The 26,823-nt window shown below is 40.6% G+C and overlaps 1 protein-coding gene across 3 annotated transcripts in view; it reads right to left on the reverse strand.

Annotated features, from left to right (window-relative positions):
* The window catches only part of OPHN1 (oligophrenin 1), a 379,470-nt gene that overhangs the window by 303,100 nt on the left and 49,547 nt on the right, over nt 1-26,823 (reverse strand). The window contains exon 3 of one of the 3 annotated variants that reach the window (XM_077987907.1): nt 22,012-22,218. The gene's annotated coding sequence lies outside the window, so the exon portion shown is untranslated. 3 annotated transcript variants of the gene reach the window in all.

A 26,823-nucleotide genomic window follows, 5' to 3' on the forward strand; every position in this document is an offset into this window, starting at 1 on the left:
TTTTTTTCTTTCTTTCTTTCTTTTCTTTCTTTCCTTCTTTTTCTTTCTCTCTCTCCTCCCTTCCTCCCTTCCTTCCTCCCTTCCTTTCTTTCCCTCCCTCCCTCCCTCCTTCCTTCTTTCCGACAGATACTCTATCACCTAGGCTAGAGTGCAGTGGTACAATCATAGCACACTGCAGCATGGAACTCCTGGAGCCATCCTCCCCCACTCAGCCTCCCAAGTAGATGGGACTACAGGCATATGCCACCACACTTGGGTAATTTTTAAATTTTTTATAGAGACAGGGTCTCACTATGTTGCCCAGGCTGGTCTCAAACTCCCGGACTTAAGCAGTCTGCCTACCTCAGCCTACCAAAGTGTTGGGATTACAAGTGTGGGCCATTGCACCAGGTCAAAAAAGCCTTTAAAATGCCAAGTATTACTAGGGCATAGAGCTGCCTCTGCCATATTTTCATACCCCTTAGACCACATAGCGTCTTTTAGTGACTTTATTTTTCTGAAATTGTTTTTTGCTTTGTTTTGTTTTGTTTGAGATGAGTCTCGCTCTGTTGCCCAGGCTGGAGTGCAGTGGCACAATCTCAGCTCACTGCAACTTCCGCCTCGCAGGTTCAAGTGATTCACTGCCTCAGCCTCCTGAGTAGCTGGGATTAGAGGCGAGCGCCATCACACTCGGTTAATTTTTGTATTTTTAGTAGAGACAGGGTTTCACTATGTTGGTCAGGCTGGTCTCGAACTCCTGGCCTTGTGATCTGCCTGCCTCAGCCTCCCAAAGTGCTGGGATTAAAGGTATGAGCCACCACGCCCAGCCTATTTTTCTGAAATTCTTTTGGTGTCCCCTCAACTAGATTTCACCCACCTGAAAATGTCAGGGAAGGAATAAGAAAAAATCAAAGAAGTCAGTAACACTGTTTCCTCTGACCTCACCACTGACTGTAAACTCAGGAGTGCTCTTGAAAAGAGTCACAAAATTTCGATTTATCTGTACGATATTATATATCCCAGAAAATAAGGAAGGTCTGAATTTAAAATATTCCATCTCATTGTTACCATAAGCACACAAGTACACTGGTATTAATAATGACCATATATTCCAAATTTGGTTCACCAAACATGGTCACCAAAGCACAGCTAGTTGTGAATTACCCTATCTCTCTCATCCAGCTGCGAGACACCTGTAGGCTGGCACTGTGGTTGCTTCATCTCTCCATCCCCTGGGTCTAGTACAGGACCTCCCAGCAGCCACCAAATAAATGTTTGCTTTTTTGTTTTTGTTTTTGTTTTGAGACAGAGTCTTGCTCTGTTGCCCAGGCTGGAGTGCAGTGACACGATCTCGGCTCACTGCAAGCTCCGCCTCCCGAGTTCACGCCATTCTCCTGCCTCAGCCTCCTGAGTAGCTGGGACTACAGGTGCCCGCCACCAAGCCCGGCTAATTTTTTGTGTTTTTCATAGAGACGGGGTTTCACCGTATTAGCCAGGATGATCTCCTGACCTCATGATCCGCCTGCCTCGGCCTCCCAAAGTGCTGGCATTACAGACATAAGCCACCGCGCCCAGCCAGAGATGTTTGTTAAATCCAACTCCGTACTCAGAAGGTAAAACCCTCTTAAGAGGCTTAAACTTTGGAAAATTTTCCAAAGAATATTAATATCGTTCCTATAAAATTTTCCCTGTTCAGAAGATTTGGTAGACAGTCTCCAGAAAAATATTTTAGAGGCTTTTATTACATATTAACAAAAGAAATGAAAAAAAACAAACAAAACACCCAGCCCTCCTCAAAATACATCACTATTTGATGGAAACTAGATTATCAGCCTGAGAGTGCTTTGATCCCAAAGCCCACTGATTTGCTATGCATGCATTTCTTGTAAGCTTTCACCTTAATGTAAAGAAATAGTATCACCAGAGCTACAATTATAACATATTTATTGGCAGAAAGAGGAGAATGAGGCCTAGATATTTCCCCCAACTATGGGAAAACATTCACTTATTAAAATAAACACCAGGCTTAGAATGGAAAGCAACTTAGGTTTCATTGGGAGACTTTGGTGAAACTAAAGCACAAAATCCTTCAGAAAGTCCTTCCAATATCAGAACTAGAAACGGTTTTATTTTCTCTAAAATTTAGACAAGTATTTTTAAAACCAGTCATAGGAAAGAGCAACAAAGCAGGAGGAACATCTCAATGCTTTATGGTAAGAAGGGAAAAAAGTCATCCACAGAGGGAAAGAAAAGTTTCTTCAGAAGAAAGGTGTATCAGGCCTGGTGCAGTGGCTCACGCCTGTAATCCCAACACTATGGGAGGCTGAGACGAGTGGGTTGCTGAGCCCAGGAGTTCGAGACCAGCCTGGCCAACATAGAAAGCTCCTATCTCTAAAAAAAATCAAAACATTAGCCAGGCATGGTGGCTTGCACCTGTGGGTCCCAGCTACTCAGGAGGTTGAGGTGGGAGGATCACTTCAGCTCCAGAAGCCGAGGCTGCAGTGAGCCATGAACACATGTACCCCTGGACTCCAGCCTTGGAGACAGGGCAAGACCCTGTCTCAAACAAAAAAAAGAAGGTCCATTAAGAAAAAACAGAACAACAGGGAGATTAAGTGTAGGTTCTTATAAATACCTTTATTGAGATATACTTCACATACCATAAAATTCACCTATTTAATTAAAGTGTAAAAAGTAGGCCAGGCATGGTGGCTCACGCCTGTATTCCCAGCACTTCGGGAGGCCAAGGCAGGTGGATCATCTGAGGTCAGGAGTTTGAGACCAGCCTGGCCAACATGGTGAAACCCCGTCTCTACTGAAAATAAATAAATAAATACAAAAAATAGCTAGGCATGGTGGCAGGTGCCTGTAATCCCAGCTATTCAGGAGGCTGAGGCAGGAGAATCGCTTGAACCCGGGAGGAGGAGGTTGCAGTGAGCCAAGATCACACCATTGCACTCCAGCCTGGGCAACAAGAGCAAAACTCCGTCTCAAATAAATAAAGTGTAAAAAGTAAATTTATGCTGTTTTTGTTTCCTACTTAAAATGACAAACGCTTTTGTAGAATATTAAAGGATAATAAGATCAAATAATCAAGAAAATAATATCTTATAATTATTTCTCATATTAACTTATTATTTGTAAGATTCTATTCTACTTTAATAATTTCCATTGCTCAATTTCTTCATTTCCGCAACCATGACTATTTTAATATACACTCAAAGGAGCTACACCATAAGGCATAAATTAGTCTTTTTTTCTTCCTAAAATATAATATTGTAAAAAGTTAGTACTAAAGCAAAATATACAGGCAGACCTTTCAATATGATTGACGTAAAATCCTAGACCATAGTGATGAAGACTCAGCAAAACAGATGCTGAAACTGAAAAAGTTAGAGTACATTATTTCAAAGAATAAGATTCCTATTCACAGATACTCATTTTAAATCCACTATTTATACAAACTCAGTATATATATAGTTTAATAAAAGAGCATTAAAATGATATTAGCCATTGATAATGTCTCTGGACAAGGCATTGTTGAGCAGTGTTTGAAAAGTCATGATAAGACCAGGCACAGTGGCTCATGCCTATAATCCCTGCACTTTGGGAGACAGAGGTGGCGGATCACTTGAGGTCAGGAGTTTGAGACCAGCCTGGCCAACATGGTGAAACTCCATCTCTACTAAAAATACAAAAATTAGCTGGGCGTGGTGGCCGGCGCCTGTAATCCCAGCTACTCGGGAGGCCAAGGCAGGAGAATTGCTTGAACCCAGGAGGGAGAGATTGCAGTGAGCCGAGATCATGCCACCACTGCACTCCAGCCTGGGTGACAGAGTGAGACTCCATCTCAAAAAAAAAAAAAAAAAAAAAAAAAAAGCCAGGCGCGGTGGCTCACTCCTGTAATCCCAGCACTTTGGAAGGCCAAGGCGGATAGATCACCTGCAGTCAGGAGTTTGAGACCAGCCTGGCCAACATGGGGAAACCCTGTAATATTTGTTTTTATATTAAAAAAATAAAATAGCTGGGCATGGTGGTGCATGCCTGTAGTCCCAGCTACTCAGGAGGGTGAGACAGGAGAATCGCTTGAACCCAGGAGGCAGAGGTTGCAGTGAGCCGAGGTCACGTCATTGCACTCCAGCATGGGCAATAGAGTGAGACTCTGTCTCAAAAAAAAAAAAAAAAACCGAAAAGAAATGTCATGATGAGATAGAAAGAACACTGTTTTGTAGTTCAAATTCTGGCCATACCACCCACTGCCTCTGTGATCATAAGGCTGTGCTCATCCTTAATTATTTCCTATATGCAGTCAAATATTCTTTCAGATTTTATGAGCACATATATCTTAGGTAAATATTCTGGAGCCCAGAATGGACATCCAGATCCTGCCTTCATAAACCCAACTGTTGGGCCCAGGAAGGTGCCTGTAACTCAGTGGCATCAGACTGGAGACTCTGAGTGAGTAGGCTAGTTCCCCTACATATTAGCCTGTATTTATTCAAGCTCTGTAGAATTCCTTCATTTGTACTCTGAAGATTTTTACATTTTACGTGACTGTGACTAGAGAAGCTTTGTCTTGAAATACAGAGACAAAGGAAAATCTTTCTAGTTGTGTCAGAAAACTTAATAACTGCATCTAGAATCTACAAGAAAATGAATTCATTTTAAGAAAGTAGGAAAGGAAATTGCATAGGGCAGAGGCAGGGATAAAATACAGAAGTACATATAACATTGCATCTGTCCATTGTGGAAGATTAATGTCTGCTGTGGAATGTAGACTAATAAAACCTGAAGCTAGTCCTGACATTTGATCATTTGAGTTTCTGGCTGATACATGTGGTTAATCTCTCTCTCTCCAGTTCATATTCTGATATAGGCTATCCAGGGCAGGAAGAAAGGCTCAGACGCTTTCAAGATGAAATATTTTCCTATTTCAAGAAGACAGAAAAGAACTCCTTTCTTTACTTAGCTTTGAGGCTACCGTGCAAGATCAATATTCTTTCTGGGTCATTTCAAAAGTCATTCTTTATCTCAGAGTAGTTGTTTACACAAAGAGATTCAAAAATACAGCAGTCGCTGGTGCTAATTTTAAATTGCATATGCTTCCAAGGAAGACAATCCTCAATGTTAGGTTTGTTTACCTATTCACAAGATGAAAATAGCCAAGTGTGGCCAGGTGCTGACTCACACCTGTAATCCCAGTGCTTTGGGAGGCCGAGGCGGGCAGAACACCTGAGGTCAGGAGTTCGAGACCAGCCTGGCCAACATGGCAAAACTCCGTCTCTACCAAAAAAAAAAAAAAAAAATACAAAAATTAGCCGGGTGTGTGTGGTGGCACATGCCTATAATCCCAGCTACTTGGGAGGCTGAAGCAGGAGAATTGCTTGAACCTGGATGGTGGAGGTTGCAGTGGGCTGAGATTGTGCCACTGCACTCTAGCCTGGGTGACAGAGCAAGATTTCTTCCAAAAAAAAAAAAAAATCGCCAAATGTTGCAATTTTATGTGTCATTTTGGCTAGGGCACGGTGCCCAAACATGTGGTCAAACATTATTCTGGATGTTTCTGTAGGGGTGTTTTTGAATGAGATTCAAAAACAGATTGAGTAATCAGATTGCCCTCATGATGTGGGTGGGCCTTAACCAATCAGTTGAAGGCTTAAATAGAACAAAAGATTGATTTATCCCCAAGCAAGAGGGGATTCTCCAGCAGACTGCCTTTGGACTCAAAGTGCAACTCCTTCCTGAGTCTTCAGCCTGCCTGCCTCTCCCATTAGATATTTGGACTTGCCAAGCCTCCACAATCACTTGAGCCAATTCCTTAAAATATATATATTTTGAGATAGGGTCTCACTGTGTTCCCAGGCTGGAGTGTAGTGGTATGATCTTGGCTCACTGCAATCTCTATCTCCCGGGTTCAAGTGATTTTCCTGCCTCGATCTCCCGAGTAGCTGGGATTACAGGTGGCTGCCACCATGCCTGGCTAATTTTTGCATTTTTAGTAGAGGCGGGATTTTGCCATGTTGCCCAGGCTGGTCTCAAACTCCTGACCTCAAGTGATCTACCCGCCTTGGTCTCCCAAAGTGCTGGGATTATAGGCATAAGCCACTGTGCCAGGCCCCTCATTCTATATAGATAGATAGATAGATAGATAGATAGATAGATAGATAGATAGATAGATATCCTATTGGTTCTAAGTCTGTGGAGAGCCCTTCTGAATACACTAAGGTCTGACTTCCAAATGCAGAGATTTTACAAAACAGTCTCCATAATAGGGATGAACCTGGAAAACATTATGCTGAATGAAAGAAGCCAGTCACGAAAAACCTCGTGTTGTATGATCCCATTTATATAAAATGTCAAGAATAGGCAAATCTATAGATACAGAAAGATTTGTGGTTGCCTAGTGCTAGCAGGAATGGGGGAAAATAAGGAGTTACTGTTATTTGGTACGAGGCTTCTTTTTAGGGTGAAGAAAATGTTCTAAAATTGATTGTGGTGATGGTCGCAAAATTCTGTGAATATACTAAAAATCCGTGAATTGCACAATTTGAATGGGTGAATTCTTTGCTCTGGGAATGATACCTAAATAAGCCAAGATATATATATTCTCACAGCTACTTCTAGGTTTTCCACAGCATTTCTCCAGTTCTCAGCAAAACAGAGTTTATCTGTGTTTTGCTTTTGTTAAGATGCCTGTTGATTTTATTTGACTGTTTTTATTGAGACAGATATATTTAAAGGCCAAAATAGGCCAGAAAAGTTGGTTATTCCATGAAAACATACTATTTAGGGACCCAAGCAATAAGTAGCAAGTACGTTAAGAAATAGTCCATTGCAGTTGGGCACGATGGCTCATGCGTATAATCCCAGCATTTTAGGAGGCGGAGGAGAACAGATCAATTGAGGCCAGTAATTCAAAACCAGCCTGGTCAACATAGTGAAACCCCGTCTCTACTAAAAAAAAAAAATTAAAAAAAAAAAAATTAGCCAGGCATGGTGGTGCGCACCTGTAGTCGCAACTACTCGAGAGCCTGAGGCACGAGAATCACTTGAACCCAGGATGGAAAGTTGCAGTGAGTTGAGATTATGCCACTGCACTCCAGCCTGAGCAACAGCGTGAGACTCCATTTCAAAAAATAATGATAATGAAGAAAGAAAGAAAATAAATAGTCAATTTAGCTTATAAGTCATTGTACACAGGGACTGTCTACCTTGGGAGATCATGTGCTCTTTTTCCCAGATATCTTTTCAAACAGGACTTATAACAAAGGGAATACTGAATTTTGAACTTTGTCTGACAAGAGGCAGAGCACTGAACTAAATAACCTGAGGTCCATTTGATTCTTTCCAAATGATATAAAGAGGTCAAAGCTATTAATAAATCAACTAGAACAACATAGTAATTCCCAAGTCACTGTTGTCTACCATACTAATACTAAGCTCTTTGACTACTGCCTTTAGAGGATTCTTACTTTGTCAAATATCTAGTTTTGTGTTAGGCACTTTTACATCCATAATCTTATTTATGACTTCATACTATCAAAACTCAAGTTCTTGGCCACCTTATTTGCTGGGTGACCTATTTTGTGGTTTATTTTGTAGTCAGGAATTACATTTTTCAGATAAGAAAGCTAAGGGTCAGAGAGATTGAGTAACTTGTCCCAAATCACACAACTGTTAAGCAGTGGAAATGTGGTTCAAATCCAAGAATACCACCGCCAAAAGGCCCCAGTGCTAGTGCTCTGATTACCAGTTCACAAATGTCATCATTTTCTGTTCTCTCAAAATGGCAGCCCTGGTCTACAGTTTGGAAAAAGTTTTCTCATATGGAAGAGCCAGTGTGGCTAGGATTGCCCTTTTTAACCTAAGGTTTTTGTTTTTACTTACCTCTGCTTTTTCAAAAATTTAATTCACAATCACCCTCTCTCTTGAGCAATATTTACCTCCTTTTATGCATGATGAACTATTTTTCATACCTCTCAAAATTTTTTACCCTCTCATATGATGATAGCTGTAATTTTTAATATTTTTAATAGTACACAAATTATTATTCTGCATTAAAAGTTTTGGGTACATATGGATTTGTAAATTATTTACAATAACTACAAGCCTCCAAGCATCTCATACTCATGGGTTTTACAGCTTTTATGAACATATGTGGCTAGAAGATGAAACTAACGGTTTTCTGTTTTTGTGAGGCAGCACAAGAGATCATAGAAGGAAAATATAAAAGACGATTGAAAGGAAATTTCCCTGGGGCATGAGCCTGCTGGAACAGTTTATAGAGAGACCCAAGAAATAACATATCTATCCCATTCCATCCCATCCCACGTTTAGTAGTGATGTCTCACCACTAGTTAAGAATTGCCTAGTACAGGCCGGGCACGGTGGCTCAAGCCTGTAATCCTAGCACTTTGGGAGGCCGAGGCGGGTGGATCACGAAGTCAGGAGATCAAGACCATCCTGGCTAACACGGTGAAACCCCGTCTCTACTAAAAATACAAAAAATTAGTCGGGTGTGGTGGCAGGCACCTGTAGTCCCAGCTACTCAGGAGGCTGAGACAGGAGAATGGCGTGAACCTGGGAGGCAGAGCTTGCAGTGAGCGGAGATCGCGCCACTGCACTCCAGCCTGGGCGACACAGCAAGACTCTGTCTCAAAAACAAAACAAAAACAAACAAACAAACAAACAAAAAACAAAAAAGAATTGCCTAGTACAGCATGAGAGCCAGAATGCCTAAGTTCAGATTGCCAGGCTGAAATCTAATTGCTCTATGGCATTAGGCAAGTTACTTAACCCCTCTGTTCCTCAGCTTCATCCTTTGTAAAATGGTCATCCTAACAGCACCAACCTTATAAGTTTTCCCGTGAGGATTAAATAAGTTAATATGTGTAAAGTGCTTAGAACAGTGTCACAATTACATATATAGGAAAATATAGTTGGGTAGCACTACATAAATCAGCTCAACTCTTAAAATGAGTGGCTCAAGGTGCTTTGTTTTGTTTTGTCTTTTTTAGAGATGAGATCTCACTCTGTCTCCCAAGTTGAAGTGCAGTGTCACAATCATAGCTCACTGCAGTCTCAAACTCGTTCAAGTGATCCTCTCACCTCAGCCTCCAAGTAGGTAGGACTACAGTGACATGGCACCAAACCTAGCTAATTTTGAAATTTTTGTAGAAATAAAGTCTCATTACGTTGCCCAAGCTGGTCTTGAACTCCCTGTGGGGCCTCACGCCTAGGCTTAAGCAATCCTCCCACCTCGATCTCACAAAGTGCTGGGATTACAGGCGTGAGCCACCATGTCTAGCTGTTGGTAAAATAGATAACCAGCACGGTGGCTCACAAGTATAATCCCAGAACTCTGAGAGGCTGAGGTGGGAGGATCGCTTGAGCTCAGGAGTTCAAGACCAGCATGGCTAACCTAGTAAGACTCTGTCTTTACCAAAAATTACAAAAAATTAGCCAGGCACATGCCAGTAGTCCCACCCACTCAGAAGGCTGAGGTAGGAGGATGGCTTGAGCCCAGGAGGTGGGGGTTGCAGTGAGCGAAGATCATGCCACTGCACTCCAGCATGGGTGACAGAACAAGACCCCGGCTCCATCCGAAAAAAAAAAAAAAAAAAAAAAAACACCAAAAACAGAAACAAAAACAGATAACCATTTGCTTAAAGTAATGATAGGGACAATGTATTCAGTGATGACAGTGCGTGGATAGCTGAAATGAATGACAACAATGTTATAAGGGACTTGAGAAAGAAACTGGTAATCTTCTGCTATAAGATACTAGCACTACCTGTGAAATAGTATAGCGTTATTTGAAAATAGATTTGGCTCTTTCTAAATGCACATTGCAAACTCTAGGGCAAACACTAAAAAAAGTTTTAAAAGAAGTGCTGGTCTGAGGGTAGTGAGTTATCTCAACTGATTGTTCACAGTCAGTTACAGATCAAACTTCTTGTTCTACTCTTTGCCCCCTTCTCACTATTGCACTTGAGTAGTCTTAAAAAATAAAAATAAGGCTGGGCACAGTGGCTCACGCCTGTAATCCCAGCATTTTGGGCGGCCGAGGCGTGCGGATCACAAGGTCATGAGTTCGAGACCAGCCTGGCCAGTATGGTGAAACCCCGTCTCTACTAAAAATACAAAAATTAGCCAGGTGTGGTGGTGGGCCCCTGTAGTCCCAGCTACTCGGGAGGCTGAAACAGGAGAATCCCTTGAACCTGGGAGGCAGAGGTTGCAGTGAGCTGAGATTGTACCACTGGACTCTAGCCTGGGTGACAGAGCAAGACTCCATCTCAAAATATATATAATATATATGTAAAATAAAATAAAAAGATTTAAAATAAGTATAATTAATATGCTAAGAGAGAAAATGGAATCCTACAAATGCTCAGTTAAAATTACAGAGCCAGAATACTATTTTGTTGTGTACACATACCACATTTTCTTTACCTATTGATAGATACTCCAGCTGATTACAAATATTCGCTATTGTGAATGATGCTGCAATGAACATAGGAGTGCAGACATCTCTTCAACAACTGATTTCATTTCCTTTGGATAGTTCTATTTTTAATTTTTTGAAGAAATATCATACTGTATTCAATAATGGCTATACTAATTAACATTCCCACCAAGTGTACACACTTATCCACATCTTCACCAACACTTATCTCTTTCCTTTTTGATAATAGTGATTATAACAGGTATGAGGTAGTATATGGTTATGATTTCAATTTGCCTTTCCCTGATGACTACTAATGTTGAGCATTTTTTTCATATACCTGTTGGCCATTTATATGTCTTCTTTTGAGAAATGTCTTTTCAGGTCCTTTGTCTATTTTTATATCAGGTTATTCATTTCCTTACTCTTGAGTTGCCTGAGTTCCTTACATATTTTGGATATTAACCTCTTATCATATGTATGGTTTGCAAATATTTTATCCCATTCCATAAGTTGTCTCTTCATTCTGTTGATTGTGTTCTGGTTTTGGAAATCCTGACATTTGCAACATATGGATGAACATGGAGGACATTATGCTAGTGAAATAAGCCAGGCACAGGAAGTGAAAATTGCATGATCTACTTATATGTGGAATCTTAAAAAGTCTAACTCATAAAAGTACAGAGTAGAATGATAGTTAGCAGGGGGATGAGAAGAGATTGGGAAGATGTTGGTCAAAGGATACAAAATTTCATGTTGACAGGAGGAATGAGTTCAAGAGATCCATTGTCAAGCATGTGATTATAGATAATAGCAATGTATTGTATACATGAAAATTGCAAATAAAGTAGATTTTAAATATTCTCACCATAAAATAAGTATGTGAGGTAATTAGTATGTTAGTTAGTTTGATTTAGCCATTCTATATGTATACATAGATGAAAGCATCATGAAGTATACCCAGGAGCTCAAAGGGAAAGAAGAAGGGATAAATAGGTGAGGCACGGGGTTGGGGGTGGGGTTTAGAGCATTGAAACTATTCTGTATGATACTGTAATGGTGGATACATGTCACTCTGCACTTGTCAAAAGTCTTAGCATGTAATGCAAAGTGTGAATTCTAATGTAAACTATGGACTTTAATAATAATGTAGCAATCAATATTGGTTCATCAGTTGTAACAAATGTCTCACACTAACGCAAGATGTTAATAGGGGAAACCGGAGGAGAGGGGGATTGGGAGGTACATGAGGACTTTGTCCTTTCTCCTCAATTTGTCCGTAAAACTGAAACTGCTTTGAAAAATAGAATCTTGGCTGGGCGCGGTGGCTCACACCTGAAATCCCAGCATTTTGGGAGGCCAAGGCAGGTGGATCACTTGAGGTCAGAAGTTTGAGACCAGCCTGGCCAACATGGTGAAACCGCATCTCTACTAAAAATACAGCCAGGCGCGGTGGCACACACCTGTAGTCCAAGCTACTCAGGTGGCTGAGGCATGAGGATTGCTTGAACTGGGAGGCAGAGGTTACAGTGAGCTGAGATCGCACCACTGCACTCCAGGCGGGGCAATAGAGTGAGATTCTGTCTCAAAGACAAATTTTTAAAAAAATTTAATAAAAAAATTAAAGATAGACTCTATTAACTTTTTTTTTCTTTTTTAGTGAGACAGAGTTTCACTCTTGTCGCCCAAGCTGGAGTACAATGGCACGATCTCAGCTCACTGCAACTTCTGCCTTCCAGGTTCAAGCAATTCTTCTGCCTCAGCCTCCCGAGCAGCTGGGATTACAGGCACGTGCCACCACACCCAGCCTTTTTTTTTTTTTTTTTTTTTTTTGTATTTTAGTAAAGATGGGGTTTTACCATGTTAGCCAGGCTGGTCTCGAACTCCTGACCTCATATAATCTGACTACCTCAGTCTCTTAAAGTGTTGGGATTACTGGTGTAAGCCACTGTGCCTGGCTATTAACATTTTTAAAAAAGACAGTTTGAAACAATTGGGAGAGTGTAAGTATAGACTGGCTAGTAGATGATAGTAAGAAATTACTGACAATTTGTATTGCATATGATGATGTCACAGTGGTTATATATACTAAAACAGTCCATATCAGAAATACATATGGGTATAATGACATACCTGGGATTTGCTTTAAAATACTCCAGAAGAAAAATACCATGTGTGTGTTGGGTGGGGGAATTGAGGGTACCTGAAATGAGATTGGGAAAAAGGTTGGGTGATGAATCTAGAGGGTTCATTATATTAAAACTCTCTGGTTTTGTATATGTTTGAAATTTTCCATAATAATGTTTTTAAAATATGTGTGAACTGAAATACAAGAAGAGTCCAAAGAATTCTTCGAGCACTAAGGTTCTTTGAACATACCCAAGTCTTATTCAATGCATATGCTGTACGAGAGACTGGATTTTCTCAATAATTAATAGGAACGCACGCTTCATCTATCTCTAACATCCACCCACAAGAACAGTCCATCTTGGATTATTCTCTAGGACCTCTTGACAAGTCAACAGTGACTTTAGGCACTGAGTGCTTTTCATAATTTCCTGTTCCTTCAGCCCAACAGCAAGTGTCTTTGATGGGACACTTCTAGACTGTAGTATCCCTGTGATCTTAAAGTTCCTTTGGAATAATTATTTTTGCCTATTTGTACATTAGCCAGGGAAGTAACATTTTCCCCCTAGAAATCTATTGCAATCTGTTTCATCTTTGTACTTTATACTTAATATAGTCGAAAATTTGGTTTAAGAGTGATTACAACATTTATCCCCAAAAACTTTTCCAATTTCTACAGCCTTAACACCAACTCTAAATAATAACGATAGACTGCTAAAAGATATATAACTGTCTTAAGAAAAGTTGATCATTCTGTTTCCATCAGGATGTAATTCAGTTTCTTTAATAGAGTAATTGGTGAAATAAGAACAGTTGAGAGAAATTCTGAGTTAAGGCTAAAAGAAAGTCCTAGACAGCCATTAAGAGATCAGAGTTCAGTTTTCTGCATGTGGCTATTTAAATTTCAATTCATTAAAATTTAATAAAATTAAAAATATACTTCATCCATCACACTAGCCAAATTTTAAGTGCTCAGTAGTCATATTGCAAAGAACACACAGACATTTCCATAATCACAGAAAGTTCTACTGGACTGCACTGTGCTAGAGCACAGAGGTTAATAGCATGAGCTTTGGAGTCAGAACAAATTTCTACTATATGCTTCTCAATCACCTTGCCCTGTGATCCTTGATGATTTACCTAACTTCTCTAATCCTCACTTTCCTCATCTGTGCAATGGGAATAACAACAGTATCTGCTTCACAGGGTGAGTGTGAAGACCTGTGAGATAATATGGACAATAGTAAACTTCAGCTATGATAACTGCTCAATGTGCTAGACTTGTGCGATACAAAGAAGAAATAAACATGGCCACTGCCTTCAAATGAACATAGACTCTAATAGAGGAGAAATGCATTTAAACAAATAAATTATACCACGTGGTTCCAGATATAGGAATAATGTTACTCTTCAAAAGAGTCATTCAACAAGGCCTTACAAAAGAAATGACATTTGAGCAGAGGCTTAAAGGATATGTAGGAGTTTGCTAGGTACAAAAAGGGAAAAAATAAAAACCATTGGAAGTTGAGAGAAACCATGTGAGCAAGGTTTAGGATGAAAGAGCCTATGTAGCATGTTGAAGAAGCTGGAACAAGACCAGTGCAGCAAATGGGTAGGGGCATGCTTAATATAAGGCAGTCACTGAAGAAAACATCAACAAGAGCAAAAGTCTCAGAATGTGCCAGCTGACATGAGGCAATTACCATTTTGGTCATTTTCCACAAACAGCTGTGCTCTCCTCCTCACTCAGCAGTAGGAATGTCTCTCGAGAGAATTACAGCTTCCAGCTGCTACCTTTCCCTCAGCCACTAACAAATTCACCACAGAGAACAATGTTGATCTAATTCTACACACTCATAAAGTTTGAGCTGAGCAGGGAGAACGTCACTGAGCCCACTACTCTCGAAGGAGTAGAAAAGAGAACCACCATTGAGTGGAAATCTACCATGTGCCAGTCAGTATTCTTAGAAGTGATGCCATTTCACACTCTGAAACAACTCTATGGAGTAGCAATTATTCCCTTTTTTTTTTTTCTTGAGATTTCTAGCACTGTTTGGCTCAAAGAAGCTAAGTGACTATCCAAGGTCTCATGGCAAGAGTGACATCTGATTTTTAATCCCACACCCATGCTCTCAGAAAAGACTCAACTTACTCAGCTAGACTTTAGCAAATTTTTCTCCAAAAAAAAAGAAAGAAAGAAAGAAATTCCTCCTTTTCTTCTCACTTTGATCACATTACTGATGAAAATCTAACACACCTACAAAGGTGAGACATAACAGAACAATATTTATAATATAAACTACTAGTTGTGAAAGACTGGGGCCCCCGTCTCTCTGGGTACCCAGAATAAGAATCAGGAAACCTGATCTAGATCTGGCTATGACATAAATGTCTACATATCCATGAGCAAGTCACTTACCCTCTCTAGGCCTAGCTGCCTCGCCTGCAAAATGTAAAAGCTGCACCAGGTGAGAACTGGTAATCACAGTGATAATGATGGTGATATGATAATTAATAAGTTGTAAAATACATCTATTTGACTTTTTTTAAATTGAGACAGGGTCTCACTCTGTCTCTCAGTCTGGAGTGCAGTGGCAAAATCATGGCTCACTGCAGCTTTGACTTCCCGGGCTCAGGCAATGTTCCCACCTCAGCCTCCCAAGTAGCTGGAACGACAGGCATTCACCACTATGCCCAGCTAATTAATTTGTGTGTGTGTGTGTATGTATGTGTGTGCCCGTGTGTACAGTCAGGGTGTCACTATGTTGGCCAGGCTGGTCTGAAACTCCTGGCCTCAAGCAGTCCTCCCACTTTGACCTCTCAAAGTGCTGGGATTACAGGTTTGAGCCACCATGCCCAGTCATCATATTTTACATTTTAACATTTTTGAAATTAGGATACATTTTACTATCAATGGCATGTCATATGCTAACTGACATTTTGTCCTTTCTTAGTGGTACACATAATTATGGTGTAATTTCCAAAGATAAGTAATGTTTACTGAGCACTTAACATACCACACACTATACTGATGTCTTTACATGAATTATGTTATTTAATTCTTACAACTATCCTTTGACGTAAGTACTATCTTTATACCCAATTTTGCACTAGAGAAAACAGAGAGGTTAAGTAACTAGTTCAAGGTTACAGTTAGTAAGTGATGGAGCCGAGACGCTATTATAAATTAGGGAGTGTGGATTAAAAAGTGTACTCAGAGTGACATCAGCAAAATGGGTGGAGCAGGCAGCTCCAAGCTCTTGTTCTCCCACAGAAACATCAAAAACACATGCAGAGGCCAGGCATGCATGGTGGTTCATGCCTGTAATCCCAGCACTTTGGGAGGCCGAGGCAGGCAGATCACTTGAGGTCAGGTGTCTGAGACCAGCCTGGCCAGCATGATGAAACTCTATCTCTACTAAAAATACAAAAAAATTAGCAGGGTGTGCTGGTGTGCACCTGAAATGCCCGCTACTCAGGAGGATGAGGCAGGAGAATCACTTGATCCCAGGAGGCAGATGTTGCAGTGAACCGAGATCACACCACTGCACTCCAGCCTGGGCAACAGAGCGAGACTCTTGTCTCAGGAGAAAAAAAAGAAAAACCCCACAAGCAGAAACTCTCAGAATCAACTTTATTGAACTCTGGAAAAAAGTCAAAACTTTACGTGACCCAGGTGAATGCTGAATCAAAAAACAGGTAACCTCAAAATGGTAGGAAAGTTTTGTGGCATTTTTACTTGCCTTTAACCCACCATTTCTCTAGCACAGTGGCATTTTTTGTTTTAAAGTGATGGTAGCCTATGTTCCCAGTGTGCAGCCCTGTGCCCTGATTCCAGAGGGAGTAGAGCAGACCTTAAATACAAATTATTGTATACTTCTTGATATGGTTTGGCTCTGTGTCCCCACCCAAATCTCACCTTGAATTGTAATAATCCCCACCTGTCAAGGGATAATTGAATCATGGGGGCAGTTTCCCCCATGCTGTTCTTGTGATAGTGAGTGAGTTCTCACGAGATCTGATGGTTTTATAAGGGGCTTCCTCCTTCACTGGGCACTCATTCTCTCTCTTGCCACTCTGTGAAGAGGTGTCTTCGGTCATGATTGTAAGTTTCTTGAGGCATCCCCAGCCATGCAGAACTGTGAGTCAATTAAACCTCTTTCCTTTATGAATTATCCAGTCTCAGACAGTTCTTTATAGCATTGTGAGAACAGACTAATACACATCTGTTCAAACTAGTCTGGAGACTACCTGAAGAACTAAGGACAGGCACTTGTGGTTGTTTTACCTAATACAGAACTCAAGCTAGAAATGGTGAGAAGTGCCCAAAAACACTGCACGCTGACCTAATAACCCTCAGATGTCTGGGGCATATTATTATAGTTGGAACAAACAATACATTGGCTAAGAGATGTGAGAAAAAGCTAATGGGGGGGCGGATGAGTGGTTTCCTTGGACAATGAGGACATTCAAAAGCAACTGTTGACCAGGTGTGGTGGCTCATGCCTGTAATTCCACCACTTTGGGAGGCCGAGGCAGAAGGATCGCTTGAAGCCAGGAGTGGGAGACCAGCCTGGGCAACATAGCAAGACCTCATCAGCACAAATAATAAAAACAAAAAAAAAATATTAGCTTGGCATGGTGTTGTGCACCTGTAGTTCCAGCTATTCATGAGGCTGAGGCAGAGAATCACTTGAGCCCAGGAGGCAGAGGCTGCAGTGAGCCATAATCACACCACTGCACTCCAGTCTGAGCAACATAGTGAGACCCCCCATCTCAAAAAAAAAAAAAAAAGCAACTATGTATATGGGGAATTTAGAAAGCTACATGCATGCCCCAGAAAACAAGCATACTCAGAAAAGTTCTGAGAGTACTAAGCTTTCACCTTGAGCCAATTTCTAGGTACAATGCAAGTCTGGTTAAGTACTGAAGCAGTACCCACACACACAACCAATCAGGAAAGACGATTAGAGGTGGTTTTTATTTGTTTATTTGTTTGTTTTTAGCTCCTTGTATTTAAGAAACTCTGTCAAAATTCTCACTGAACACAATCTAAGGAACAGTGACTTCAGTGACGATACAGGACAAGCCATAGTCTTTGCAGAAGTAGTTTGGAAAAGTAAGTAAACCAAACTACTACTAAGAATTTTAACAATAAGAAAAAATAGCTAGGCACAGTGGCTCACGCCTGTAATCCCAGCACTTTAGGAGGCCAAGGCAGGTGGATCATGAGGTCAGGAAATCAAGACCATCCTGGCCAACACAGTGAAACCCCATCTCTACTAAAAATACAAAAAATTAGCCAGGCATGGTGGCACGTGCCTGTAGTCCCTGCTACTCAGGAGGCTGAGGCAGGAGAATCGCTTGAACCCAGGAGGTGGAGGTTGCAGTGAGCCGAGATCTTGCCACTGCACTCCAGCCTGAGCAACAGAGTGAGACTCCTTCTCGGGGAAAAAAAAAAAAAAAAAACCTAGACATGGTGGCACACGCTTTAGTCCTAGCTACTCTGGAGGCTGAGGCGGGAGGATCACCTGAGACCAGGAGTTCAAAACCAGCCTATGCAACATAGCAAGACTCCACCTCTATAAAACAACAACAATAACCACAAAAAAAAAAAAAAAAAAAAACCCAGCAACTCCTGGAGAAGGGAGAGAATATGATATCCAGGGTTAGCACATTATAATATTCAAATTTTTTTCAACAACAACAACAAAAAATCACAAGACAAACAAAGAAACAGGAGAGCACAGCCTATTCAAAGAACAAAATAAACTGACTGAAACTGTTCCTGAGGAAGTCCAGACATCAGATTTAGTAGACAAAGACTTCAAAAACACTGTCTTAAATATGCTAAAAGAGCTAAAGGAAAACATGAAGAACAAAAAATCAGGAAATGATATATAAACAAAATGACAATATCACTAAGATAGAGAAATTAAAGATTAACAGTCTAAGGGTCATTGAGACATCATCAAGCAGACAAAATTACATACTGTTAGACTGCCAGAAAGTGAAGAGAAAGGGACAAAAGAATGTTTAAAGAAATAATGGCCAAAAATGTCCCCAATTTGATGAAAGACATGAATCTAGACATCTAAGAAGCTTAAACTCAAGGAAGATAAATTCAAAGAGATCCGCACTGAGGCATCCTATAAACAAATTGTCAAAAGATAAAGAGACAATCTTGAAAGCTGCAAGAAAAAAGCAACTTACCATATATAAGGCTCCTCATTAAGACTAACAACCAATATCTCATCAGAAACCACAGAGACCAGAAGACAGTGGGATGGCATAAATTGCTGAAATATATATATATATATATATATATATATATATATATATATATATATATATCATGTCAACCAAGAATTCTGCATCTGGCAAAATGGTCTTTCAAAACTGAAGGAGAAAGTAAGACCTTCCCAGATAAACAAAAGCTGCGGGAGTTCATTACCAATAGACCTGCCCTACAAGAAATGCTAAAGGGAATCCTTTAAGTGGAAATAAAAAGATGCTGAACCAGCCAGGCACAATGGCTCACACCTGTAATCCCAGCACTTTGGGAGGTGATCCCAGCCAAGCCAGGTGGATCATTTGAGGTTAGGAGTTCAAGACCAGCCTGGCCAACATGGTGAAACTCCATCTGTACTAAAAACCGCAAAAATTAGCTGGGTATGGTGGTATACACCTGCAATCCCATCTACTTGGGAGGCTAAAGCAGGAGAACTGCTTGAACCGAGGAGGTGGAGGTGGAGGAGTGAGCTGACATAGCACTACTGCACTCACGTCTGGGCAATGGAGTGAGACGCCATCTCAAAAATAAATAAATAAATAAATATTAAAATTTAAATTTAAAAAAAGATGCTAGACAGTTACTCAAAACCACATTAAGACATAAGGATCTCTGGTAAAGGTAACTACATAGGCAAATATAAAAGCCAGCATTATCGAACTTTTTGTTTATAACTCTACTTTTTTATATCCTACATTGTTTTTAAGTGCTTTAAAATAATTATAAATCTATGTTATTGAACACAGTATGTAGAAAGATGTAATTTGTGACAACAATACACAGGAAAGGGGACAGAGCTATAAAACAGTGGAGATTTGTATGTTATAAGTGTGAAGTTGGTATCAATTCAAACTCATTTGTTATAAATATATGATGTTAAATGTAATCCCCATGGTAACCACAAATAAAATATAAACATAAAAAGAAGAAGGGACTTAAAATGGTCCGCTACAAAAAAATCAATTAATACAAAAGAAAGCAGTAATGGAGAAAATGAGGATGTAAAAGTTATAAGATATACAGAAAACAAATACCAAAATGTTGGAAGTAAGCCCTTCCTTATCAGTAATTACTTTAAACGTACGGTGTGAATTCTGCAATACAAAGGCAGAGAGACTCACAATATGGATTTAAAAAATAGGATCTAACTACAGTTATATGCAGTATAACAATGCTTCAGTCAATGACAGACCACATATGCAACAGTGGTTCCATAACATCATAATGCCATATTTTTCCTATACCTTTTAAGTTTTTTCTTTTTCTTTCTTTCTTTTTTTTCTCAATAAAAGGTCTCGTTCTGTCAGCCAGGTTGGAGTGCAGTGGCGTTATGATGGCTTACTGAAGCCTCAAACTCCCAGGCTCAATTGATCCTCCCACCTCAGCCTCCTGAGTAACTGGGACTATAGGCGTGAGCCACCACACCAGGCTAATTTTTGTGGGTTTTTTTGTAGAGACAGAGTTTCACCATGCTGTCCAGGCTGGTCTTGAACTCCTGGGCTCAAGCAATCCACCTGCCTCAGCCTCCCAAAATGCCAGGATTAGAGGCATGAGCCACTGTGCCCAGCCCTTTTCAATGTTTAGATATATAAATACTTACTGTTGGGTTATAATTACCTATAGTATTCAGTACAGTAACATGTAGTTACAGGTTTGTAGCCTAGGAGCAACAGACTGTACCATATAGCCTAGGTAGGTTCATAGTAGGCTGTGCCATACAGGTTTGTGTCAATACACTTTATGATGTTTACAAAACAACAAAATTGCCTAATGGCATATTTCTCAGTATCCCCGGTTTTTTGTTGTTGTTGTTTGGTTGGTTGGTTGGTTGGTTGGTTTTGTTTTGTTTTTTTTCCACGGAGTCTCACTCAGTCACCTGGGCTGTGGGGCTGGACTGCAGTGATGTGATCTTGGCTCACTGCAACCTCTGTCTCCAGGGTTCAAAGAATTCTCCTGCCTCAGCCTCCCAAGTAGCTGGGACTACAGGCACGTGCCACCATATCCGGCTAATTTTTGTATTTTTGGTAGAGACAGGGTTTCACCATGTTGGCCAGGCTAGTCTCAAACTCCAGACCTTATCCACCCACCTCGGCCTCCCAAAGTGCTGGGATTACAGGCATGAGCCACCATGCCCACCCATGTATCCCCATTGTTAAGTGACACATGACTGTATATGTTATCTACAACAGACTCACTTTAGACCCAACGACAAAAATAGATTGAAACTTAAAAGATGGAAAAAGCAATTTCATGAAAATAGTAACCAAAAGAGAATTGAAGTGGCTCTGCTAATATCAGACAAAAGAGAGCTTAGGTCAAAAATCGACATGGAAGGCAAATTCATTCAACAGAGAAAGAAGAGTCTGTTCAACAAATGGAGCTGGAACAACTATATTTCCACATCAAAAGAAACCCACAGCCAGGTACAGTGGGTTATATTACATTATGAATGTAACCAACGCCACTGATCTGTATACTTACAAATGGTCAAAATCAAAAATGTTATGTTATATATTTTACCAAAATATGCCTCAGAACCTATGCTCTTGACCATTGTGTACCCCTCCAACTCTGCCGGCATCTGTAAAATATGAATACTAATCCCTATCCTATCTCTTTCATTCTTATTGTAAGAATCAAATTAAATAGGAAACATGACAGGACTTTGTAAACTATAAAGGGCTGAAGTCAGGTGCCATTATTATCTTGGAGATGTACACATAAAATACCAAACTAAGTTGTGTCTTGGTGCTGTACAATAAATCATTTGTTTTGCCACATCTGGAAGCTCAAAGACCATTTCAATTGCAGTGTCAGTTTCCAGTGACACTACTCCAAGCAGGTAAAACATTACACTTGACCAGACTGATAAGGATCTCTGGTCAGACTGGTTGTGACTACAACTTTTCCATAGCATTACTTCCTTTCTGTGTATCTTGCACATGCTTGTCACAACAAAAAATGTATTCACCTAGGATCTCAGAACACTGATCAAAGAGGAAGTTTAAGAAAAAAAAAAAAAGACATCGCAACTGTCAGCTCTTTCTCAGGGAGACTAAGGAGATTTGCTGGGGAGCCTACATGGCATGCAGGGCCAGAGAGCACAGAGAGGATGGACAAACTTGCTGTGGTATACAGCTTTGGAAATGGCTCTGTGACCAAGACCTACCATAGGCACAATCAGCTTCTGGAGAAGGTTCTTCAGCCTTTTCAGCTCTGCTGAGCAGTATGTTTCAGAAAGCCTCCCCAACGGGGAACTGGCACATTACCAGGTTACTGACACCAAAGCAGCAGTGCTCACAGCAAAACACGGTCTTAGACTGGATTTGTTTGGAGAACAGGGCAAGAGGCTCCCAACGCAGATACTGAAGGGCATCTTGAAGAGAAAAACCAAGTTCGACACTTTTAAACAAGAATAAAGGACCAGTGTTCCTTCTGTAAGAGGGAGCCCCAACATCTTGCTTTATTCACAGAGTCCAGAACCCTTTTCCTTTACTCATTTGATCCATCACATATAACTTCATTTTTCATTTTGTGTTTCTGGCTACACACTCTTGCCTTTATTGAACTGATTCTGGCCTTAGTTCCCCTCCCAACTGGAAATTAATATCATTTCTTGACTACAAGTGGTTTCAGTCATCATCCCAAAAAAATCCATCTACCAGAACCCTACCTCAGCACTGGCCCATGTACCCCAACATCCTTGGAAGGGATGAAAAGGGACAATGTGTATTACGTGTTATCAAATTTTGTCAATCACGAAATTAAACAGCAAAATTTGAAACTCTATAAAATGAATACTAATAATAGCTATTTGTTGTGTGCTAGGCATTTATATATTTAAATAGTAGTCTGGAATCTTTCCTTTAACCACATGAACTACATGCTATCATTATCCCCATTTTAGAGAAAAGAAGAGTGAGGCCATGACAGGTTAAGTGATTTCTAAGGTGTCACAGTTAAGTTGTGGCAAATGGTGCTAGTGCAATTGGGGGAAGAAAAAAAAAAAAAAAAAACTTCTAACTAAACCTCACACCATACACAAAAATATAACTCAAAATAGGTAACAAATCTAAATATAAAACCTAAAATGCTAAAATGTCTAGAAGAAAACATAAGATAAAATCTCCATGATCTAGGGTTAGGTGAAGTATTCTGAGGCATCCATAAGCACAATCCAGGGCACAGTGGCTGATGCCTGTAATCCCAGCACTTTGGGAGGCCAAGGCGGGAGGATCACGAGGTCAAGAGATCAAGACTGTCCTGGCCAACATGGTGAAACCCTGTATCTACTAAAAATACAAAAATTAGTTGGGCATGGTGCCATGCACGTGTAGTCCCAGCTACTCAGGATGCTGAGGCAGGAGAATGGCTTGAACCTGGGAGGCAGAGGTTGCAGTGAGCCGAGATAGCGCTACTGCACTCCAGGCTGGCAACAGAGTGAGACTCCATCTCAAAACAAACAAACAAACAAACAAAAAATAACAGAAAAAAAAAAGAAAAAAACACAGGGAAAAAAACTAAATAAATTGAACTTCATCAAAATTAAAATATTTTGCTCTGTGAAAGACCCTAATGAGAGGATTTGGGGTTTTGTTTTGTTTTGGTTTTGAGACAGGGTCTGATTCTGTCACCCAGGCTGGGGTGCAGTGGCATAATCATAGCTCACTGCAGCCTTGATCTCTCCAGCTGAAGGAATCGTCCTGCCTCAGACTCCCAAATAGCTGAGACTACAGGCATGCATCACTATACCTGGGTAATTTTTTTCATAAGATGATTTTAGAAAAGACAAGCCATCAACTAGAAGACAATATTTGCAAATCATATATCTGACAAAGAACCCATACTCAGAATACATAAAAGATTCACTAAACGTTATTATATTATGTAAACAGAATATGTAACATTCAATAAAGAAAATTAACAACCAATTACATTAGTAGGCAAAATATTTGAACAGATATTTGACCAAAGATACATGGATGGCAATTAAGCGCCTGAAAATACATTCAACATCATTAGTCATTATGGAAAAGCAAACTAACACCCAGACAAGATTCCACTTCACACCTATTAGCAAAGCTAAAATAACAAAGTGGCCATACCACGTGCTGCCAAGGATAGAGAGAAGCTGGAATTCTTATACATTGCTAGTGGGAATATAAATTGTCACAGCCACTCTAGAAAATGGTTTGGAAGTTTCTTATAAAATTAAACATGTACATATATGAGTGCACAGTCCCACCCATGGGCATTTACCCTCTAGAAATAATGTGTGTTCACACACACACAAAAAAAAACATATAATAATGTTTACAGCAGCTGTACTGTAATCATGAAAAACTGAAAATGTGCCAGACATGGTGGCTCATACCTGGAATCCCAGCCTCTGGGAGGCTGAGGCAGGAGGATCACTTGAGGCCAGGAGTTGGAGACCAGCATGCCCAACATAGTGAGAACTGGTCTCTTTACAAAAATATTTTAAAACTTAGCAGGGCATGGAGGTGCACACCTGTAGTCCTAGCTACTTGGGAGGCTGAGGTGGGAGGATTCAGAACAGGGATCTGAAAAAAAGATTCAGAACAGGGATCCCTGAAGAGAAAAAAAAAAAAATGATCTCTAGACTTATCCCAAACTTCCTTTATTTGAATAAGCCTCTATTTTACTTAGATGAGAAGAGCTAACATTTATAGAGTGCTTGCTATGTGCCAGGAACTGTCTCCAGTTTTTCTTTTCTTTCTATGTAGAGGCAGGGTCTTCCTCTATTGTCCAGGATGGTCTTGAACTCCTGTGTTCAAGTGATGATCCCATGTCAGCCTCCTGACTACCTAGGACTACAGGCACATGGCACCACACCCAACTAATTTTTTTAAAAATGTTTTTGTAGAGACAGGGTCTTCCTATGTTGCCCAGGTTGGTAAGCATTTTATGTATATTAAATTATATAATTCCCAAAACAACCCTACAAAGTAAGGACTATTATAATCTTCATTTTATGGATGAGAAAACTGAGGCACAGAGAGATGTGCCAGGCCCCACAGCTAGGAAGTGAAGGAGCTATAACGTGGTCTGGCTCTAGAATTATGTTCACAACACTTTGCAATATAGTCTTATTACCATATTCTATAGCCTCCCCCTGATCTGCTCTTTAGTCACTGAGTCTGTGGTTTATGTTTCAGTTCATAAAAGATGTATAAATAGAGAAGTCTTAAAGGATTTCCTAGATAAGGCTTGGTTATCTGTATAGTCTTCCACTTTTACAATTACTTCAAATCAGCAAGCATTTCCTTAATGCCAATCCTAGCACTAAGAACCAGGGACCCAGAGACAGACAAAGCACAATCCCTGCCCTCGAAGAACTCATTCTAGTGAAAGAGACTCAAATGGAGCAACTGCAATTCAATGCAATAACTCGGACAGCAGAAAGATCAGAGAAGGCTTTCTAGAGGAGGGGAGACAGAAGTTGAGGATGTGAACTTAAAGTTTGCCAGGAAAATATGGCACGGAAGAGCACTTCAGGCAGATGGAAGTAGGTGCAAAGGAATGAATTGCGGGTGGGGGAAGCACAGAGAAATAAATGAGATGGAAAGGGAGAAAGAAATAGGAAACAGAGATAAAGAGAGAGATCATGGAACGACACATGGTTCTGCTCAGTAGGCGTGTTACTGGTTGCTATAAAGGACAGAGGCAAGGCCACAGAAAGAGTGTGGCCACACTGCATGGAGCACCTACTCCTCAGTCATGCTTCCCTTGTTCCATGCTGGCAGACTTAAACATAGCACAAAGAAAACTCCCTGAAGGCTGCCTTGGCCACCACTAGCCTCCCACCATCTAGCTCAGTACCTCTTATAGAGTGCCTCGTACCAACTGTGCTTTGTGATTTAAGATTCTAATTTATGACTTTGTTGACATGAAAAATTCAATTACCACTATCGGATTCCTGGAAAGACTTAAAAGAACAGCACTGTGATTTTCACAGGCACTGTCCAGAAGGGCTAACTTTTCACATTTGTAGAGGACTATACAACTAACGAAGATTTCACTCACATTATCTCGAGTAATCTGTTTTTTTTTTTTTTTTTTTTTTTTTTTTTTGAGATGGACTCTCACTCTGTCGCCCAGGCTGGAGTGAGTGGCATGACTGACCTCGGCTCACTGCAACCTCCGCCTCCCAGGTTCAAGCCATTCTCCTGCCTCAGCCTCCTGAATAGCTGGGATTACAGGCTCACGCCAACACACCCAGCTAATTTTTACATTTTTAGTAGAGACAGGGTTTCACCATGTTGACCAGGCTGGTCTCAAACTCCTGACCTCAGGTGATCCACCCACCTCAGCCTCCCAAAGTGCTGGGATTACAGGCGTGAGCCACTGCACCCAGCCTTCTCAAGTAATCTTGATAACACTTGTTGGTTAGGTGCTCCTAAACCCACTATACAGAAGACGAAATGAAGCTTAGAGTAGTGAAGTGACCTAAGGTTCCTGCCAGAGTTCAAAGCGTATGTATCCAAATCCAGCGCTTCTTCCACTATACCACAGCTGCAAGACTCAGAGGTTACACCTAGCTCCCACTTGCCCTAGACCTTCCTACCTTCCTCTAAGCCTCTCCAAGACTCACTTCTCACTTATAAAGCTCTCCTTCTCTTAGGCAATCCCATTGATAAACACCATGCCAAAACATAGTATGAGAAGTTTGTCAATGGCTGTCTGCTATCTAAATGAAAAATTTCAAAATCTAAATATATAGCCACTACCCCCTACACATGACACTTCCTATGCTCCCTTCTTTGTTTTATCACATTATCTGATCATACAACTGACTTATTTGTTTTTCATCCATTTCCCCGAATAGAATTCAAGTTCCTTGAGGATAGGGATTTTTTTGCCTTTTGCCCACTGCTCTACCCCCAGTGGCTGCAAGAGTGCTTGGCACAAATAAACATTCATTTAACAAACTATTTCATCTGACATGCAAGGCCCTCCA

This window comes from Macaca mulatta, chromosome X (genome assembly GCF_049350105.2).
Source record: "Macaca mulatta isolate MMU2019108-1 chromosome X, T2T-MMU8v2.0, whole genome shotgun sequence".
Taxonomy (NCBI): domain Eukaryota; kingdom Metazoa; phylum Chordata; class Mammalia; order Primates; family Cercopithecidae; genus Macaca; species Macaca mulatta.